Source organism: Hibiscus syriacus, unplaced genomic scaffold (genome assembly GCF_006381635.1).
Source record: "Hibiscus syriacus cultivar Baekdansim isolate YM2019G1 unplaced genomic scaffold, ASM638163v2 tig00110450_pilon, whole genome shotgun sequence".
Classification (NCBI taxonomy): domain Eukaryota; kingdom Viridiplantae; phylum Streptophyta; class Magnoliopsida; order Malvales; family Malvaceae; genus Hibiscus; species Hibiscus syriacus.
Genome location: NW_024062743.1, coordinates 6,311,732 through 6,333,607, shown reverse-complemented (window position 1 = coordinate 6,333,607; position 21,876 = coordinate 6,311,732). Strand labels below are relative to the sequence as shown.

Genomic DNA, 21,876 nt, shown 5'->3' with positions numbered 1-21,876 from the left:
CATTGAAATATGTATATGGTTCTTAAGGAGTGGTCTTTCGGGACAAATACAGTGCATAGGTCCTTCGGGACAAAATCTCATAGCCCCTAGTGGGACCCCAAACGAGCTGTGGTTACAGTATAGTGCACAACCTCAATAGACTGACATATCTACAGTTCTCACAGATGTACATGGGCTAACAAAGAGATAATAATAATATATATATATATATATATATATATATATATATATATATATATATATATATATATATATATATATATATATATATTACATGTAAAGTATATGCTTTTGTGATATGAATTATATTATATGATTGATATGATGATGTGTATATGTGTACATTTGATTACATGAAATGCTATATTGTTTTGTATGATAGCATGATATGATATGTTCATGCATGATTGAGTAGTTAAAGTTACTTTAATGTGTTTAATGCCTCACTAAGTCATAGACTTAGCGTGTGAGTGTTTCACACGTAGGTTCTGGAAAGCAAGAAGAGAAGTTTAGAGGAGCAAGATAGGTCAGCATTTTTCCTTACAACGTTTCAGATCAAAAAATAAATGATTTAAATGTGTTTGGTTAATCTGAACATAGTTGGCATGTACTAATTGATTGAGCTGAATATGCTCTGATCGATTTTGGTTATTTTGGTCAATTTATGTAAATAAACAGTTTTTATTTTAAATGAAAGTTTTTAAATTTTCTTTGAATTTTGTCAAGAGTCAAAGTTTGAAAAGTCAATGTGACACCCCAGACTCGTATTCGGGTCGGATATGGGTTGAGGGTGTTACAAGAGAAGTGGTTAAATCATAGATGCCCTTATCATATTAAACATCAAGTTCAACATGCAGTCTCGATATGTATTTAATCACAAGTTCTAAAACATCAATATTAGTCTGTCACACTCAATCAAACAAATGAGCAAGAAAGTCAAGAAATTTCTCATTTAAGCTCAATTCTCATGTAAAGTTTAATTGTACCGAGTCAAGAACATGACAACCAATAAACACATGGGATATCAATAAAGATTTGAAGAAAACACTAATCATGCTACTTTACTATCATGAATCCTAATTCAAATAAGAGTGTGATCAAGAACTTATATGACATTTAAGGAAACAAAGCAAGAATCATAATAGGCAATAGAAAATCTCAACATATCAACCAAGGCAACTCGAATCCAAACACATAAACAACTGAGAGAAAAGTGATACAACTATTATCTACCCCCTCACTTAAAGCATATTGTCCCAATAAGTAAAATTAAAGTACAAGAGAAGGAATAGAGATACTCTCTGTGTTTAGTGTCAATTGCGGCCACAGCCACAGTGAGAGGCGCTATGGTGGAGATAGGATATGATCTCAGCTATGTTGGTCTTGAGGGTGTGGAGGCGATCGTGTAATTCATCTATTTGTGTTTTCATATTCGGGCGAGGTGCTTTCGATGTCGGTGGTTGTACATTCCGATGGATGAAGACTTGTTCTCCTTAAGGAGTCATCACACCTAGGGGAACAAAAATTGTATAACATCAAAATTGGCTATATGAGAAGCTAGATGAATTATGTAAGGTATGAGGATAAGGGGGAAACTAGATAGAATAACGATCTTGAAAGCTTGGACAAACCAAAAGCACAAATTTACCTTCATATCGGTTAACATACACCATAGGAAGAAAAGTTCAACTTTACTTAGGGAAGAAGAAGAATCGTTTCTTCTCGAGTAGTTATAAGCCAATAAATGGTGTATGTAACGCAATGTTGGATCATGAATATAAAGGGCTTTAGTTGTGCAGACATTGAAGGGTTGATCGACCAAAGCGATAAGTTTCGCATAAGTAGAATCTGCATCAAAGTCCTGCGACATCTCAAGCAAAGCAGTCAGATAATCATGATTCATGACATCTATTAAGAGTCCATAGTAAGATTGAATTCAGAAATAGATGTTCAAAAATAATTTCCACATAATCAGAAGAAAACAACTTCGGGAGACTGAACATTTATAAGACGAAGATGTGAAAAAGTAAATGTAGCATAAAATTCAAAATCAAGTTCATAAAACGTGCCACATTTAATTTTATAGTATAGTGTCCAACTAACTGCTTCAAAATAAGCATGTACATCATCTCTCAAGTGTGAAGTTTCTAAAGTCTGACTCGGGATATAAGTATAAACGCGAAAGGTCGATGTGGGACCGACTAGAAGCGGATAAGTTCATCATTTTTGAACTGTAAAAAGCCCTACAAATTTTCTTCAGCTGGAACCACATATGATCATCCTCGACGATTCCTTTCGGGGTTTCTTGAAGTCAGCGGTGGTCTATTAAGGGTGCTAGAATTTCACTCGAACTTGATGCATGGGATAGAGAAGAGGGCTGCCCAACATGATAATGAGATGTTGAAGCATTGTCAGCCTGCCCCATTGGTGGAAATCTGACAATGAAGTCCTTTGTAAATCCAAAAATATGATGGTACATTAATAACGGTTGAATTGAAACATATTTGAAATTTACCTCGGGGTACTGTTTCGATGCTGCCGAGTGCATCGAATAGAAAGGCATGGTTGAATGCCTCAGATGGTAAGAGGAGAAATCGACCGTAGGCATCAAATGGAATAAGGGAGAAGGTGAGCGTGAATGAGGAGAATACCGCAGATTGCTTGACCCGGTAACATCATATCAACGTGAGCAATGATCGTTTGATGCAGAAGAGACGAACGATGTATAGGATGGTTTTGGTTTGACCGACGGATAACTCAAGGTGCGACCTCCACCACGTCCTCGACAGGGAGCAGGCGACGGTGCACTGGGTTCAAAATCATTAGGTACTTCAATGAACATCCGTGCAACAAACAAACGACAACCCCTAAGGATGACCAGTGGTAAAGGGGGATTATTTCCTTGGTTTCAGGTCCTAACCATGGTGAACGAAAGGTGAAAAGTAATACAGAGCAATCGACGTAAGATAGAATGAAGGTCAACGATGAGCAGTGCGTGGCGAGGTGATGGTGGAAGGGTGCGGCCTTGATGAGTGAAAAACAAAAGAAAAAGGGTGGAGAATGGTAACATCGAGTGACTGGAATAAAACAAAATAGGGTTTTGTTTAAAATTGATCATGTGGGGTAAAGATAAAAAGGGAAAAGTTGTATTGGTATTGGATTTGTGGGAAAAGAATAAAGTGATAAAGTGGGGCTCAAGGATTTTTAAGTGGCTAGTCAAATAGGTGTTGAAATGTGGGGGTGAATGTTTGAATTGGGGAAAAACTTGTCGGATTATGGATGATAAATCGCATGAAAAAGTAGGGCATTAGGGTTTGCTATCTTGCGCCAGGCTTTAAGGGGACTTGCTAACGCACACTATTTAATGAAAAGGCGTGCATGGGATTAGGGGGAATGTTTCCCTTAGCTGTTCGTGCGACTCCACTATTTTAGGGGTCCAAAAATTATTCGATCGATAATGCTGCACTTGACTTTGTTTAAGTTCGACTAAAAGCATCGGATACTTGAAAATTCAAAAATAAAAAATTAAAATATAATAAAATGCTTAATAAAAAAATATAACAAAGAAAAGAAAAAAAAATGAAATTAAAAATGGGTTGCCTCCCATTAAATTGTTTCGTTTAACTCGCTAGTTCAACGACATGATTCAGACTACAAGTTCTTCCAAAATAAGTTCTTCAATTACGCAAGCTCTATGATTCTCATAATACGAATTCAACCATTGACCATTCACTTTGAAACAAATCGTCTTGAACTTCGACTGCGCTATGGGGAAACATTTGGTCACCGTAAAAGATCCAAGCCACTTCGATCGAAGTTTTCCTGCAAAGAGTTTAAACTTTAAGTTAAAAAGTAGAACCTTTTGTTCTATAGAAAAAAATTAAAAGAAATTCTACGATCGTGGAATTCTTTTGTTTTATCCTGATATATCCGGGCACTATCGTAAGCATTTTTACGAATTTTCTCAAGTTCCTAAATGTGTAGTTTCCACTCTTCGTCGACTGCTTCAATCTCTATTCTATATTGTTTAACCACACAATAAGACTTATGCTCCAACTCAACCGACATATGGGACAGTTTACTAAAGACCAGACGATATGGAGACATGCCAATAGGGCCTTCATATGTGGTTTGATATGCCCATAAGGCATCGAACAACTTTAAACTCAAATTTTTGCGATACAGCTTGACTATTTTTTTTTTCAAGAATCGTCTTGATCTCTCAGTTTGATACTTCCACTTGCCCATTCATCTAAGGATGGTAAGTTGTGGCAATTCTTTGTGTCACCCTATATTTCTTCATAAGCGTTTCAATGATCCGACTGACAAAGTGTATCCTCTATAACTTATAATCACTCGTTGCGTGCAAAACCTGGAAAAAATAAATTTTTTTAGAAACTTAACGACAATTTTGGCATCATTGTTTCGGTAGCTTTAGCTTCTATCCATTTTGATACAAAATTCACAATAAGAATGATATAATAATTTCCAAAGGAAGAAACGAATGGCCCCATGTAATCGATTTCTCACACATTAAAGATTTCACAAATATGAACTGGATTAAGAGGAATTTCATTTCTACAACTTAAATTACTTACGCTCTGACATTTTCACACGATGTACAAAACATATATGTATCATGGAAAATGTTAGGCCAAAAGAATTCACGCTCAAGAATTTTATGTATAGTTTCCTTTGGTCCGAAGTGACCTCCATATTAATAAGAATGAAAAAAAAATTGAGTATAGATTTTAACTCGCTTTCAGCAAATCTGATGGTAACTTACCGGTGGCTAAATAATTAACCTTATCTACAAACCATGGGGTAGTTCCCTACGCCACATATACATGTTCCTCATGGAATTTTTCTTGAATTGGCGCATCAAGTTGAGAGATGAGGAGGTGACTTAAATGGTCAGTGAATAGATTTTCACATATTTTTTTATCTTTGATCTCAAGATTAAAATTTTGTAAAAGTAAAATCCATCAAACCAAGCGCGGCTTCCTTCTTGCTCAGTAAATATTTCAAGGCCGCATGATCAGAATAAGCAATTATATTAATACTGAGAATTAAGAACGAAATTTATCTAAGGCAATAATAGCAAAAAGCTCATTTTCAGTAGTAAAATAATGTCGTTGAGTCGTATTTAATATCTTAGACGTATAGGCTATAATGTAAGGCTCCTTGAAGATTTTTTGCCCAAGTACAACTTTCACAATTAAATCACATGCATCACACATGATCTTAAAGAGATAATCCCAATTAAGTGGCTGTATTATAGGTGCCAAAATGATTTCTTTCTTTAAGATATCGAGAGTGATTTTACACTCATCATCAAATTTGAAGGCTTTATCTTTTCAAAATAGATTACAAAGCAGTTGTGGCACCTTAGAAAAATTCTTTATAAACCTGCAGTAAAAAATTGCATGATCAAGAAATGAGCAAACTTTCCTCACAGATGTTGGGTATGGTAGTGAGTGTATCACGTCAGTTTTGGCCTTATCGACCTCTATTCCATAAAAAGAAACAATGTGATCCAAAGTCAATCGTTTGTAAACCATAAAATGACACTTTTTATAGTTGAGGACAAGATTAAGCACAAGGAAAATTTTCAAAACCACAGTCAAATTATATAAGCATTCACCAAAAGAGTTACAGTAAATCGTGAAGTTATCCATGTACACTTTAATTCCTTTCTTGATATAATTGGAGCAGATACTTATCATGCATCTCTAGAATGTGGCAGATTCTTTGCAAAGTCCAAAAACATTCGATGATAAGAAAAAATCCCTAAGGGAAAAGTAAAAGTTGTATTCTCCTGGTCTTTTTATGCCACTGGATCTGAAAGAAACCTGAAAAGCCATCAAGACAACAACAATGAGATTTACCAGCTTATTGTTCTATCATCTAATCAATAAAAGGAAAGGGAAAATGATCTTTTTGAGTTAAAGAGTTCAACTTCCTGTAGTCATTACATACTTTTCATTCGTTTTGAACTCTTTTAGGGATTAATTCACCTTCAAAATTTTCAATAACCATAACTATAACACCCTAAACTCGATTGAGCCTAAAGTGCCACATTGGGCTATTGAGGCAACTCCTGATTTTCATAACCTATTCATTTTCTTTTCAAATATGTTGAATGGTATTATAATTCAAAACATAAACAAATTTTATAAAACAAGTTATAAAACCAGAGCTCCATGACACATAATTTAAAATCAAAATAATACAAACTATGAGTTTAATAAACGAATACACAAGTAAGGTTTAATGAATACATATGCCTACTAGGCTATGGTACAACACTTTGAAGGAGAGCTCCGTGACACATAATTTAAAATCAAAATAATACAAACTTTGAGTTTAATAAACTTAATACACAAGTAAGGTTCCATGAACTGCTCATACTACTAACCTACCAAAGAAAAACTTCTGAAGGCCGAACTTACAAAGCCCAACAGTATAATCGCTAATCTAGAACAGCATGAGAATTTCATAAATGCAAGCATGCTGAAGATATGATACTAAGCAGTAGGTACATGCATGATCTAGATAAAGTGATATCTACTTAAGGCTTAGCTGTCATGTCTCTGAAGTAGAAGTCTCATGCTTCCCCTAAATTCTCTACTAAGTGCTTAGTCATGAGTACACCGCTAAAGGGTCTCCAACCTTAATGTCTATATCTGATGTGCATTATCTAAATGTGATACTGATGCTCATGTGTATTATCTGAATACAACATTAACTCTACTATGCATTATGTGAATGTAATGTTACTCGACTATGTATTATCTAAATGTTATACTGACTCTGTTGTGCCTTATCTGAATGCAAAATTGAAACTACTATGCAACACACAAGTTGTGGTTGGCATCATAGTGCGACTGAGGGTTCTGCATCTCAGAGCTCATACACCCCTCTATCTTATCAAAGTACCATTGGGTACCTATGTGAGATCCAGAACTGCTTGGACATGTACACTCGACCCATTAGGTATATAGGGTGAGATTTGGAGCTGCATTGAAAACGTACACCCCGCCAGCTTAGTCTGTCGAGTCTTGGGGCATATGCGCCCAGCTGGTAAAAGACGTGTCATGGCATTGACTGGTATATACCTATACATACTAACAAACAAGACAAACATCATACTACTAAAGTAACTCGGGTGTCTGGGTTGTCTACCGAGTGTCACACAAAGGCTAGTTTTATGACATCATAGCTATTATTGTATCTAGCTATTACTGTTTCTATTTCTAGTTGTTGTCTCGCTCGTTCTCTCATCTAGAACGTCATGAGAGGTTTAGTAAATCTATTACTATTAATAATATCTATTGATATGGTTATATGCTACTTAAGGGTATTTTAGTCATTCTCTAACTCTAGAAAATCTCTATGTGATTCAAGGCTTTAAGACGATTATTGTGTATACTATTTACCGGTCGAGGTTCTGGTTAGCCCGATATATGACTAGAGTTCAATTTTGGGTGGCGATACTTTATTCCCTATTACTACGTTTTCCCTCAATTCTCCATTGAATAAGAGAAGTATTTATACATCCAACACTCTTGGTCGTTCTTACGGTTTAAGACACTTTTGTTTCATAATTTGATTATTGTGTCATACCTCTTGTCGGTACACCTTGTGGACTAATCCTCCATTTATAAATATATGTTACATGCTCACTAAAAATTCTTGGACGTATTATGCCTGCTATGGTTACACTGGTTGTAACCCACTCCTACGAGTGCCATTGGACCCCTTTAGCCATTCTCGTCCTTCACAGACTAAGTCTTACCCTTACAGACCATCTTTAGCTCTTACAGACCTTAATCGGGTGTAGTATCGATACTCTAGTTGTAGTATCAATACCCTAGGGTCAAGTATCGATGCTCCTCTAAGTATCGGTACCAAAAGTATATTCTATTGTGAAAATGAGGCCTTAGTATCGATATTACTTCCCTGAGTATCGGTATTGCAAGGACAACATTGATACTCCCCTGGCAATATCGAACTCCCCTCTAAAACCCCTAATTTTAGCCCAAATTTAACCAATATCGATATTGTTCATCCCAATATTAATATTTGAACCCTAAAACTAATATTTTATGAAAAAAATACCTAAAAACATCCTAAATTACTTGGGTTAGTTCCTAAACTTATTATGAAGTTTTAATAAGTTACTTAGGCTCTTTAAGTGTCATAAAAACACTTCCTTAATACCTAAAACATGATTTAATCTTCAAATCAAGTTTAAACCCTAACATTCTCAACTATACAAATCTTAGCAATTTCTTGAAATTTAAGAAAGCTTAATACCCCAAATGATTAGAAATATAATGCCTTACTGATTGAATCCCGAAATGAGGCTCCTTACTTAGCCACACACATTTCCTCTAAGATTTGGATGGAAACCCGTCACTTTTTCTTGCTAAGAAACTTTGAGAGGAAGATGGATGGAGGAAAATGAGAATGAAGAAAGTGAAGAGAAGAAAATGGAAGAAGATACAAAAAGTCTTAACCTTTTAAAAATGGGCTAATTACACTGTTGTTCCCTCTTCATCTTCCTACTATGTAAAAATCCTCTTTTTATGGTTTATTGGGCTCAATTCCAACCCAATTAAGCCCAACGACTTAAATTATAAATTTTACGAGGTCTATTTACCTCTCGGGTAAAAACTGAAACTACTAACCCAAAATTTAGGGTGTTACAATAAATCCGATTTTCTTAGGACCACATGGACCAGACTTACCCATTCACTATCAAAAATTGGATATATCATGTAGACATCTAGTAGTTACTGAATTTCCTTTTTGACTACCTTCATTATTAGAGGATTTAAGCATCTTTGTCCCTCTCTAGAATGTTTAGTGTCATCCTCTACCTTGATCTTATGCATGCACGTTGATGGACTAAGTTCTTTGATGTTATCTATAGTCCATTCAATCCTCTTTCTGTAAGTTTTGAGGACACCTACCAAATCGTCCTCCTCTTTCTTAGAGAACTTATTCAAAATTATCACAGGTAACGTAGAGTCGCTTCCCAAAAAATGTATACTTAAGATGATGCGACAACTGTTTCAACTCGATCTTCGGATAGGTATGATTGAAGCAACTTATGCGTTGGGTATACGATTACTTCACATTAAAGAGAGGTTGCAACAAGAATATCAAGTGTTATATACTCTTCATCCAATGAAGCAAAAAGAGCTTATGCATTATAGAACCATGACTATGCATAACATTACCAATATTATATTAGTTTCGTAAATCGCAAAGATTCTGCAAACAAATTGCTCATGTGATAAAATTTTGAAGGGTTGTTTTTTATTGATTTTGGAAATATAAAAGTAATATTGTAATAGATTTTGTTATTAATCCTACTAATTAAATTAAAGTTTTCTTTTATCTTTTATTTTGGAAATATGTATATGAGATAAGACTTAAAGATAAGAAATATTTCATTTAAAAAAAATTGAAAACATGAAAGTAGTATTGTAATAGATTTTTTATTACTGAGATTGAAGTAAGTAATTATTCTTAATTTGTACATCATATTATATATGAACATGTTCAATTATTTGAACCTAAAACTTTTATCTCTTTATATGTATATGAGATAAGAGTAAGAAATATTTCATTTTGAAAACCCTAAATCTTAAACTAGAAAAATCCAAACTCTAAAACCCCTAAACCTTAAAACCATTAACCCATATAACCCTAAAACCCATAAAATTAAACTACAAACCACTAATCTTAACCTTAAAATTGGGTGGTATAAATAGGGCAAGGGTGCGTTCTGTAGAACGTGCCTTTCACGTGTACTTTCAAATTAACATAAGGTGAGTTATGTAAAATTTGCCTTTTCCATGTATGCCTAAGGCGCGTATATGAAGGGGAGATATTTTGATAAATATTGGAAAAAAGGCTTACATTTGGTAAATATATATTTTAAGGGTGACTTTTGGATAAAATTACCAACGAATGGAGTAGATATTATCATATTTACGAAAATATTAATCTATACTTGACATAATATTGAGAATGTTGTAGTATATTATTTGGTAAGAATGTAAGATTATAATGTTTGGTTAAGGTAATTTAAGATCATTTGGATTTTTATTTTATCAAATTATCATTGTGATATATGTTCTTTTAAACATGCTAAACTTTTAATAAAATTAAAATTAAGAAGAAAAAAAATTCTCTAGTAAGATGGTGACATGTGTAAGCATATGATTTGAGGATTAAATTTATTGAATTAAATTAAAATCAATACTAACTATATAAAATGTATAAGTAATATGAACTAAATATGTAATTATACTAATAGTATTAACTAACACATCGAAACCGTTTAAATAGTAATTTGGTTCAGTGACCTTAGCGGTTAAGCGATTTGTTGTTATTCCTCGAGATCCTAGGTTTGAGCACCACATATGTTAGGGGTATCAAGTTTTATTGTTAAATGGTTGAGAGCCTTTGACTAAATACTACCTTTTATTTACTTCAGATTTATTAAAAAAATAGTACATTGATTTTTTTTAAAATTTTAAAATGAGGCTATTTTCCTCCATCTAGGTCTAGGGAGATTTTTAACGAGGCTTTTAACTGAGGTCTTATTTAGAAAATTATATCTTTCCGAGTAGAAAAACAATAATTTAAATGTCTATTATACAAGTATATTTTATTTTATTTCATTTTTAATAACTTAGACGGATTGTACTTCTTGCCTATATGTTTTAATATGCTCCACCATAGGCCATAGAAACAAGCATTCTGAAAAATAATAATAAAATTTAACCCTTTTAGCAACACTTATTTAAAAGTTTATTTTGTCTTGGAACAAAATACATAAACATAACTTGTATTTTATTTATTTATTTATTCATTTTATTAATATTAAAAGATTTATACAAAAGATTTACACTTATATCATAAATTATAAAAAAGGTATTTTTAACATAATCAACTTGATGTTTGATATCTTTATTTTCGTACATTTTTAACGAAGTCATGATACCATTTAGCTAGGCCTGTAAACGAACCGAACGCACACGAACGGAGGTATGTTCATGTTCGTTCATTTAATAAATAGACGAACATAAACGAACAAAATTTTTTTTGTTCATGTTCGTTTATTAAGGAATATAATTTGTTCATGTTCGTTCATTTAATAATTAAACGAACATAAACGAACACGAACATAAACGAACACGAACATAAATGAACACGAACATAAACGAACATAAACGTTGGAGACCCTACCTTCCATTGTTCTTTCATGAAAAATAGTCGACAATGCAAATCAACCAAATCTACAGTGATAAATAGCGTAAGAGTTGATTAGCAGTGATGAAATGTTTGATGATATCAAATATTTCGATCGATCTTTTAAAGATATTAAATGATTCACACAACTTTAATTTAACGCTATAACATTTATCTTAGTGGTCCATGATTATATATGAACAATCATTTTCTCCTATTACACTCTTTTTCAGAAATTGCATAGAAACCTTTGTTTTGTTTTCTGGCAAATTCTATATATTTTTCTCTTTACTGATGCTCGTATACTTCCGATTGTTACCTTTATATTCCCATCTATTTCTAGAAAGAAGTATGATGTTTTCTTGAGTTTTAGATGTGAAGATACCTGCAATAACTTTACATATCAACTATTAAGCCAAATAAAACAGAGAAAGAGATGAAAACAAACATGTAAAACTTCATATTGCACTATAATATAACTTGTTTTGAAGCTTTCAGCGATCGTCTCCACTCTCTAGTGAACACTAGGGTTTGGGAAAAAAAGGGGAAAATTAATATAGGTGCGAGGTGCCTCACAGGTTAACATATTGGATTTAATCTCCAAATAAAATTGGATTAATTATGGAGTTGGTCATCATAATATCATATTAATTAATATTTTTAAGATACTTACAAATTGGTCACCAAAATTGATTTAAGAAGATTGGGTTAAACATAAATGAATGAACATAAACGAACATAATCGAACGAACATAAACGAACATAACCGAACGTTCACGAACGTAAATGAACGAACGAGACCTATGTTCATGTTCGTTCATTTAATTAAACGAACAAAAAATCTTGTTCATGTTCGTTCATTTAATAAATAAACGCACATAAACGAACTTCCCGCCGCACGGTTCATGAACGGTTCGCTGAACGTTCAGTTCATTTACAGACCTACATTTAGCAGATTCTTTAAGTGAACGAGTGAGTTTTTTAAAATCAACACGATAAAGATCATATCTTACGGTGTAGCCTTCTCCCCATTCAAAATTATCAATCAAATATAATAGAAATAACCTTTTATAATCACGTCATTGCTATCATCAACAAAATAAGAGCACGTTAACCATTTTTATAAAAGAAATGCAAAATGATAAGTGTGTATATATAAGAATGAAACTCACTTGATTTCAGTTTGGAGTTGATCCAAATATTTCTGTATAAATTCCATTCTAATTCATCTTTTAATGCTTCAGAAATAGGAATACTATCATTGCTCCTCTCCGTATAACCTATACAAATCATTAAGAAGATGCATTAGTGAAGTGTTAACAATTCAGTAGAATGAAAGCATGGAAGATTCCATTTTTCGAACCATTCTCAGTAATGTAAACGGTAAGGTTTTGACAGTAGTTTTCCTGCATGAACTTCAAAACCTTGTAAAGCCCTTGAGGATAAACGTAGATAAATGCACTCCCTCCTGCATTTGGACCAATAAGAACACCATCTTTCTACACTGTGACATTTACATTTGGATCTACCAAGCAACTAGGTGGTGCAGCATTTGGAGTTGATGAAATGTCTTTATCATATGTGGAGGTGTAATAATTTATACCGATGAAATCGAAAGATCCTTTGACGAGCTGTTGCTCTTGTGTAGTGAAAACAGGTAGCCTTTCCTTCACCAATCTTCTCATGCTTTCTGGGTACCTCGCATCAGCGGTTCCATATACCTACACCCCATTTTATTTTGTTAAATATTATTTCTTAATTTATTAATTCCTATTAATATTGATAAGTTAGTTGAGAAAAATCATGTACTAACCATCCCAACTCAAAATTAGTGGCTCTCCTTGATGCCTTTATATCAAGTGGTGTGTTTGAATATGGCTCAACGTACTGTGCAACAAGACTTATTCCAATTTGTCCCCCTTGTGTTGCCTACCAAACCAAATTTAAACAACCAATGCATACTATGATTGCTCGAGTTTTCATTTCATGCGTCTAATACTCGTATTTCTAAGTAACATAGTGTATGAGTTAGGGTTTACCTGGTACTTTTGTTTGTAGAGATTAGCAGCTGATGCATGGGCGAGAAGAAGGTTATGGGAAACAATGTAGGGTTCAGTTGCTGTATTACCATTGGACAAAAGTTTCTATCTGAGCATCTGCCTGGTGGACCTATACCCAACGCATATCCCATTTTAGCCAAAATCAATGGCTCATTGATTGTGATCCAATGTTTAACCCTATCTCCTTATGTTTTATAACAAATTTCGGCATAGTCCTTGAAATCATTTCTGGAAAAAAAGAATATTAATGAGCTTTAATGATATTTATTACAAGCTGCAAACAATAAACGATGTTAGAGTGGGAACTTACACAATGCTGTGATTTAAGAAACCTCCGTACTTGTTCTCAAGGGCTTCCGGTTGATCAAAGTGCATTAGTGTCACAAAGGGTTTGATGCCTTTATTTGATGATATGTACAAAAGAATTAGCCCCATGACTTGAATAGATTTTGAATATATATATATATATATATATATATATCTAAGGTAAGTTAGCAATTAATCACCATTTTTAATCAACTCGTTGATAAAATTGTTATAATGATCAATGCCCTCTTGATTTATTACAACACTCAGAGTTCCATATGATGTAAAAGTAAAAAAAAATTATTAACATTATATTATATTTGATAGACTTTACTGTTATTGTTATTAACAATTTCAGGATTAAGATTTGATCCGTTATTTTTTTAGTAATTATTTTCTAATATATTAATCATTGTCATACATTTATATAATCTATTTGTAGATTATATAAATAATATTTTTAATAGTGATAAATTATATTTAATAGTAATGGGCAAAAAAGTCATTAGTCATGGACGAGAGTTGGACCTACATTTTCATTATATAAACCAACAAAGGAAGAAGAGTTTGATGAAGAAGATATTACCAGGCAAAATCCTTGTCCAAGGAATGGAAAATCTATAAGAATCCACGCCAAGATCTTTCAAAATCGATATATCCTCCTGTAAATATATTTAATATTTATTGAATAAAATAGTAACCTTAGGCTTAAAATTCGTGTTTCTTTTACATAAAATTTATAATCGAATATGTTTTATTTGGATTTTCGAAGGGGTATATCTCCACTTTGATTTCAATATATGTGTTAGACATGGTCCTAATGGGTATTGAAATCACAACCTATTAGAGTAACTACTCTAGGTTGTTTAGCAGTTAAGGTTGGTTAGGGATGTTAAGGTTGTTAGCAGGCAGTTGCGGTGGTTGTAGCTCAGCTAAGGTTCTTGTAAAACTGCTATAAAGGCAATGTAATCGATATGCTTAGATGAATGAGAAAAACGTTTGTGTTCTTCATTTCTTCAAGATATCTCTAGCTTTCTAACATGGTATCAACCGCTAAATTTCCTGGGGAAATATGCTTCGCTGTCCCTGTGTAAATACTCATCTCTGCAAAGACTGTGTTCTTGTTCGCCATGCTGAGTAGTGGTGGCTCTTCTCCTTTCATGGAGTTTGCTCCAAGAAATGCCAAAGCATTTCCAAATAAAAAGGTAAACATCGTTCTTGATGAAACGAAATTCCTTCTTTGGAAACAACAAGTCTTGCTGACGGTGCGCAACCATCGCCTTGAACGGTTCTTGATGGGAATGATGAGGTCGCCGCCTGAAACTGTGGTCGGTGATGATGGTGAAGTTGTACCGAACGAGCTATATGAAGATTATATTGCTCAAGACAACGCCCTCGCGTCATGGCTGCTCTCCACAATTAGCCCTCAGCTCCTACCTCAATTCGTGGGTGTAGAAACTGCCTCCGTGGTGTGGAGCACGGTGCTCCAGTTCTTTGGAAACAGGTCCACGACTGTAGTTATCAGCCTGCACTACAAGCTGTAATCTCTCTAGAAGGGTGATGACTCCATGAGAGTTTACCTCACACGTGTAAAAGAAGTGTGTGACGCCTTGGAGTCGTGTGGAAGCGTGGTGTCTCAAGCCAAGCAGGTTGCAAGCATATTAAAGGGACTCCCTCGTGAGTACCAACCGTTTGTTGCGGTTATAACAACCACACGTGAGTCGTTGACACTTGATGCAGTGTATACCATGCTGATGGATGCCGAAAACGCAGCTAGCTAGGTTTGGTGATCAGTTTGAGGTACTGCCAATTAGTGCAAATGTTGCTCAAGGAACTGGTGTGAGCAGATCTTCTACCTCCAATTTCTCTTATGATCATAAGCCTTCTTGGCCGCCGGCTAATTCTAGTGGTCGATCTGGTGGACGAGGCCGAGGACATGGCCGACACATGCAGTGTCAACTCTGCAGGAAGAATGGTCACCTTGTTGACAGCTGCTGGCACCGCTTTGATCAAGGTTTTCCTGGGGTTACATCTAGCAGTAAAGCATACTCCAAGGATCAGACTGGAAATGCATATTATTCTATGTGTGAAACTAAAGTGGCTGAGTGTGAGTGTTGCAATGCTCGAAATGGTGGGTCTCAGGTTGATTCGTGCCCTCAAGCTCTTGTCTCCAAAATAGCTCGTGAACGGTGGGTGGTAGATTCGGGTGCCACACATCATGTCACACCCGATGAAGCAGTTTTCAATCATAAAGATGACTATAACAGGCCAGGTAAGTTGGTAGTTGGTAATGGAGTGGCTTTAGACGTTAAGGCTGTTGGCAACACTACCTTGTGCTCTTCCTCTCGAGATTTGTTATTGAGTGATTTGTTACATGTACCAAAAATAACAAAGAATCTTCTGTCTGTCTCAAAGCTTGCTAGGGACAATAATACATTCTTTGAGTTCCATGCTCATGAATGTTGCGTTCGTGATGAAGACACTGGCACAGTGTTTCTTCGTGGGAAAGAAGAAAATGGTTTGTATTCCTTTGCTGTAGATCCTCAAGTGACTGCTCTAGTAGCTAAAGCAAGTCCCTTACCTACATCCCGTGACCTTTATGAGTTGTGGCATCGAAGATTGGGGCATCTCTCACATGATAACTTAGCTAGAATCTGTAAACAGCTGAATGTAAATGTTTCTGGTTCAATAAATAAAATGTGTGTTGCTTGTTACATGGGGAAAAGCCACAAATTACCGTTTTTTGATTCAAACACCGTGTATGACACTCCGTTTCAGCTTGTCTTCACAGACTTATGGGGGCTTGCACCGATTCTCTCAAATGGTTTTAAGTACTATGTTACTTTCGTTGACGCGTGTACTCGACACTCTTGGCTTTACCTCTTGAAGGATAAGGCTGAGGCGATCACTGCATTTGGGTTGTTTCAACAACTAGTTATAAACCAGTTTAATATGCCTATTAAAGCTGTCCAGAGTGAGTGGGGAGGAGAATACAGGTGTTTGTCAACCTGTTTGCTCAAGGAAGGCATTGTGCATCGTGTCACGTGTTCACACACGTCCGAACAAAATGGCGTGGTGGAGCGCAAGCATCGACACATCATCGAGCTTACTCTTGTGCTTCTTGCTCAAGCGTCAATGCCCATTCGATTTTGGTCCTATGCAGTGGTTACTGCCATACACTTGATTAACAGGTTACCAACTAAGATATTGCAAGGAGTGTTGCCCTTTGAGAAGCTATTTGGAAAGAAACCTAAGTATGAGTCTTTGAAGGTATTTGGCTGCCAATGCTTCCCACACTTGCGACCCTTCCTGAAACACAAGTTGCAGTTTCGATCACATTCATGCGTGTTTCTTGGATACAACCCTCATCATAAGGGGTTTCAGTGTCTCGCACCTGATGGCTGCATATATGTATCGAGATATGTAGTATTTAACGAGGTACATTTTCCTTTTGCAGGGAATAATCGTACAGAGCACTCAGTTCACAAGACTGGTCCACAACCTCAGTCGCTGAAGGTGGTCACCGATGTAAGGAAATTCAATGTACATGGTGCTTGCACTTCATTAAATATAGAACGCGAGTCCAGTGCTGGAAAAGGTGCCTCAGCTGAAGTTGACTTGGATACAACACCTAAAGGTGTGCTGAGTACAACACGTGCTGCGTCCTCTACATCAAATGGCAATAGTATATCTCCCACATCGACTGATAGTGGTAGAGGTGATGCCTCCCACCTTGCTAGTCCAGCTCATCCGTTAAGTGCAGGTCATAATGAATCCAATAGTGCTGAGACCAGTACTTCAGTGCCTGCTCAAGAACATCATGTTCATGATGAGGTCACTGGAAATAGACATTATATGCTTACACGCAGCAAATGAGGTGTTTTTAAGCCAAAGGTGTACACCAGTTTTTTTGATGACACAATACCCACTAATGTTCGAACTGCGTTGCAATCACCTAATTGGAAGTCTGCTATTGATGCTGAACTTGGGGCGTTGCACGACAACAAGACTTGGTCTCTTGTTCCTCTGCCCAACGGTCGTGATGTTGTAGGCTGCAAATGGCTTTTTAAAATAAAGAAGAACCCAGACGGGTCTATGCAACGGTATAAAGCACGACTCGTTGCCAAAGGGTACTCACAGGTTCCTAGGTACGATTTCAAGGATACGTTCAGCCCAGTTGTGAAACCTGTCACACTGAATGTGGTGCTTTCTCTTGCTGTCACTAAGAACTGGCCTCTACGCCAAGTTGATGTAAATAACGCGTTCTTGAATGGTGACTTGTCTAAGGAAGTGTACATGCAGCAGCCTCTTGGGTTTGAAGAATTTGATGCGGATGGGTCACCGCTTGTGTGTAAGCTGCACAAAGCGTTATATGGGCTTCGCCAGGCACCCATAAATTGACATGACAAGCTGAAGGTTTGTCTTGAGTAGATGAGGTTTGTGGAGTCTTTAGCCGATGTGTCACTCTTTGTGAGATGCATACATGATGATTATGTTTTTGTCCTGGTCTATGTGGACGACATAATAATTACTGGGTAATGTAAGGATGATATAGAGGGAGTAGTACAGTCTTTGAAAAGAGATTTCTCGCTCAAGGACTTAAGTGAACTAAGTTTCTTTCTTGGGGTTGAGGTCAAACGTAGCAGTGGTAAGTTGGTTCTCTCGCAGAAGAAGTACATTCTTGAGCTCCTAAAAAAGGCGAACATGTTACATGCCAATTCTGCAGCTACGCCTATGGTTGGGACAGCAAAACTGCTGCATAAAGCAGGGCCCTTACTCTCAGATGCTCGTGAGTATAGAAGCTTAGTTGATAAACTTCTCTATGTGTGCCACACTCGCCCTGATATTGCATACAGTGTGAACAAGGCTGCGCAGCATATGCATGCACCCTGTGAGTCTCATATGGCAACAGTGAGGCGCATACTCCGTTACCTGGTTGGCACCTTGGATTATGGCCTCACGTTCCTCGCTGGTGAAGCAGGACTGAAGGTCGTCACATTTGCTGATGCAGATTGGGGAGGTGATGCTGATAATCGAAGGTCAACATCCGGTCATGCTATGTTCCTTGGAAAATGCCCCGTGGTCTAGAGCTCGAAGAATCAAAAGACTGTTTCCAGGTCCACCATGGAAGCGGAGTACCGTAGTGTAGCAGACACAGCCGCAGAAGTCACCTGGATCAATGCACTCCTACTCAGTCTAGGTGTAAAGCAGCGTGAGGAACCAGTTATCTGGTGCGATAACACCAGCGCCATCGCAATGAGCATGAACCCAGTTTATCATGCACATTCGAAGCACGTTGACATGGATGTCCATTTTATTAGGGAGAAGGTTGCAGCAAAAGCACTGCGTGTTAGTTATGTTCCAACCAATTATCAGGTGGCAGATGGCCTTACTAAACCACTAACTAAGGCTGCATTTGAAGTCTTTCGGTCAAAGATGTGTCATACCTTGTTGAAGAAGGAGGAGAAAGTAGAGAGAATATTAGAGTAACTACTCTAGGCTGTTAAGCAGTTAAGGTTGGTTAGGGATGTTAAGGTTGTTAGCAGGTAGTTGAGGTGGTTGTAGCTCAGCTAAGGTTCTTGTAAAACTGCTATAAAGGCAATGTAATCGATATGCTTAGATGAATGAGAAAAATGTTTGTGTTCTTCAGTTCTTCAAGATATCTCTAGCTTTCTAACACAACCTAAGGGAAATGGAGGTTTCAATTGAGAACTTTTAATCATTTGCTAAAAAATTATTGACATACACGGTTATTTAAATAACATAATTAATCTTTATTAAATAGTACTAATTTAGTAATCTGGTGACAGATGTGTTACCTTGTAGCGATTATATGAATCAGCTGCTACATCCAAGTTACTTTTTTCTGTTATCTTGTCTGAAAGAAACAATTCGTGTTATCAAGGTTCCAATAAACTGATCATATAAAAACAATGAATCGTGGTGTCAACCTGGGAATTCCCGAATAAATTGGTCCCAAGCACCGGGTACTTTTCCTCAAGATTTATCTGATCCTTCAATCTGCATAGAGAAACGCCATTTACTCACGTTTCTTAGAATCAAGTGTAGAATTCATAAACATGTCATATGCAACTGTGTTCGATTTTTTTCCCAACATACAAAAAGTCTTCGATCTTTTTACTCGTGCTAATGTGTTGGACATGAATGTCGGAACAACATAACTACGTACACAGATGAAATCATGAAATACTATTGTTTACATTTAAACACACGCATACACATAATTGTATGATATTTATGTAACCTGTGCAGCAGCAGTGGATGCTCCAAAAAGAAAATCATTTGGAAAATCAGATCTCTTTACATTTACATATTCTTGAGTTGCTGCATGGAGATTACGAAGCATGTTAAAAACACAGAACAAAGCAATAAAAACAATCACAAAAAAAAAGACACAAGTATGGAAAATGGACAAATCGTTGTGCATTGACAGACAAGCAAGTGATCAAAACGAAGATAAAATTTCTAACCAGACAGTATAAAGAATTCCGATTGGTTGAAATCGAAAAACATTCTTAATCTTGAATATGTTTAGAGTTAATGGAATGTGTTTGAATAGCGAGGGTGAGCCTCTCCTTATATATGACAATACCCCATACCAATTATCTAACAATATTTTGTTGTTTTAACTAATTTTCAATATCTAACAAGATTGGATGTTGTTTAAACTGCAAATATGGTTGAACGTAGATTTAAATATAGATTTAATTTTAATTACAGTTATATTCTCTAAGAGGCCTTTAATTTGATCTTCAAAACTACTAATATGTTTCAAAGTATATATAAATTTAATTTTGTTTAAATTAATTTAGATTTATTACATTTAAAAGTAGACATCGAAAAAATTAAAAATGAAAGCATTAAAATATTTTGGGACTAAACGTGAATAAAATAAAGTTAGACATCAAGTTTAAGATATTTGTTAAATTTGAAGACTAAATAATGTTCGGAGACTAAAAATTGACATATCCCTTGAAAATAATTTATATTATCAACTATGGATTGAGAAAGAAGTTTGTATCTTAGGGATGTTGAATAATAGAAAGGCATAATTCCAAAAGTAACCCTAATATTTATTAAAATTGTTTTTGGTCCATATTCTTTCTTTTTTAAACATTTTGATCCTAACGTTTCATTTTAAGATAAAAAAACTCTCATGTTTAATCAAGTAATCACTTTGACCCCCTTTTTTTAAGTTCTTTAGTCCTCAATATTTCATTAAAAAATCCCCCTATTTTGAAATATTAATGATTTGTTAACTAACAGTTTTTATCTATAAAAGACCTTTTTACCACAAAATACTCTAAGAAAAAGAATAAGAGTTGAAGTCACTATTTGATTAAAGGTTAGAATTTTTTTGACATTATACCAAATGGAAAAAGCGAAGCATAAATATAAATGAATCATATTTTCTTAATTGATATAATAATAAATTCAGTCGTCAGATTTTACAATTTTTGTCAATTGAATCTTAATTGTTGATAAGTTTAATTTTTAATATTTTGATTTCTTATTTTTTTTATTATGAATTCAAATTTTTCAATAATATATTTTTAATAATCATTTATATTTAATTTAATTGAGTAATATACATATATATTATATGATAATATTTTGAATTAAATATTTTGTCTCAAAATGTTAGATTCAAACTCTAAAGGTTGTTCAAAGATTTAGTACATATTTCACATGCAGCGTGATAAAGATGAAGAGAAAAATTAGACTAATAGTGGGTGTTCCTTCTTAATTTTTTAATCATACTTTCATATAATTATTGATATTTAATTTGAATCATATATTGCGTAAATTAATTATTTTTAAAATTCATATATTGTTCAAAGGATTTAGCACCTCATTCTTAGGAATGTCAAGGTAAGTTCTTTGAGTAATGGGATGGGGATGAAGACAAGAATTACACCACCAAGGCAGTAGGACAAAGATAAGTATAACTTTGTACTTGTCTTATCCTCGCCTGCCCAATATATTTAATAAACATATTTAACAAATAAATATTTACAAAGCATATTTTTTATAACACTTGTGTTGCATGTATTGATTGGTTTATGAAACATTTACACTTCTGTTGCATTAAAAGATCTTTATGATGTATTTATGACAGTGTTTGTATTTGGAAATTTGTACTCTATTCTCTGAATTTTTTGAACTTATGTTAAAGTTATACTTTGTTTATTAATTAAAGGATCACGACGATTTAATA

The 21,876-nt window shown here is 35.0% G+C and overlaps 1 pseudogene; it reads right to left on the bottom strand.

The window, feature by feature from the left end:
- Positions 1-1,504: 1,504 nt before the first annotated feature.
- LOC120126184 overlaps positions 1,505-21,876 on the bottom strand; it is a 30,839-nt pseudogene continuing 10,467 nt past the window's right edge.